Below are 1,611 nucleotides of genomic sequence, written 5' to 3' on the forward strand. Positions count from 1 at the left end.
CACACACACACACACACACACACACACACACACACACACACCCTGTTGGAATGATTGCAACATCTGAACTCTGTTGAACCGTGCCAGAAAACCAAAGTCTGTGGATACGCATTTGATCAGCTAGCGGGGAGGTGGTTTCATTTTTTAAAGTGGTTTTTGGACATGTCACCATTTTTTGAGGGGGTACCAACGTCTGTGCCGTTTTTTAGACAGATCAATTTACAGAGAACTAAAAAAGAAATGGTTAGAGGTAAGCAACAACAAGGTCAGAGTCAAACTCAGGGTGTTACAATTTAGCCCACTGAGACATCAGGTCACCTTAAGACACGGTGCCTGTTCATAGACACAGAGCCTTTTTGTTGTCTGGCTTTTTGACAGGTTACAATTCCTTTAATACACAAACTAACAGTACATGCTTCCATTCATATGATGGATTTACACTCAGTAAGATCCATCATTGGGGTCAAGCTTGGTCAATGTTAGGATTAGTGCAAATTAGATAATAGTCGGTGGAAGCCATTGGACCTATAAGACACGATAAGAAGACCTAGGTAATGTGTGCTTTAAAATAGATGATAAACTGTAAAGATTTATTTTGTTGTCTTATCAAAAAATATTTCAACCTTTGTAAGATTGTGAGGTTCTAAAAATGTGTCGATCAAAATATTAGATATCTGTTGAACAATTATTAGGCAGAAGAAAACGCTACAAATACCTCAGAAACGTCATATTACAAGATACACATGGTCCCTTGTTACTTTAAGTTTCAGATTTTTCCTAATATTTATGAATCTTGGTCTTCATTTTGTGGTTTCTCCTTCTGTGTTGAAATTCCAGAAACAGCTGCTTTTGGTCCTGAAAGAGAGATAAGCTCTACGTGTCCTGCACTTTGCCTTTGCCTTATCCTTAGTTTAAGAAAGACATATTTCTATATGGACCAAGCTTGGTGAGTTCTTGGTGTTGGCTCTAAACAGAACTGCTTCCCAAACCTGATTGTGGGATCAGGTCTTTGTCTTTGTCGTTGCTCATAAGCTCACTGTCCTCACTATCAGCAGGAAAATACCTCCATTAGCACCCTTGTGCCCCTTTCCGCGATAAAATGCCCCTGTGTGTATTATTTCCAGTGAGCTCTAGTTAGACATAATACATCTCCACCACTGAAAATAGTAATGTCCTAACAAGTAGCCTGACTGCATGACATTGCCTTGAAGCAATAAATGGAAAATAATTGATTAGAATATACATATAAAATATCGTTAAACTTGCAATATCTGATTATTGCAGTAAATGATGCAATAAGAGCAGTGACACATTTCAACATTTCAATTTTTCCTATTTTGTGAATCATACTCTCATACTTATGTCTTATCTAACCTTTTCTTTCATGTGACATGTTATACTTGGAGGCTGTACTGTAAGAAAGACATCTGGTTGCCTTGGGGTAGCCTCTTTGTCTTTTTCTGTTGTGGTGTGGGTGTTTTGGCTTGTCTTATTGTGATGGTCTTGTTTTCTGTGCCATCTTGTTCATTTTTACTTCCTGCCTTAATTTTCCCGCTCTTGTGATTACCTGATGTTTCCCACCTGTTTCCCAGCCCTTGTGTCACCTGCCTC

Source organism: Etheostoma spectabile, chromosome 4 (genome assembly GCF_008692095.1).
Source record: "Etheostoma spectabile isolate EspeVRDwgs_2016 chromosome 4, UIUC_Espe_1.0, whole genome shotgun sequence".
NCBI classification, from domain to species: domain Eukaryota; kingdom Metazoa; phylum Chordata; class Actinopteri; order Perciformes; family Percidae; genus Etheostoma; species Etheostoma spectabile.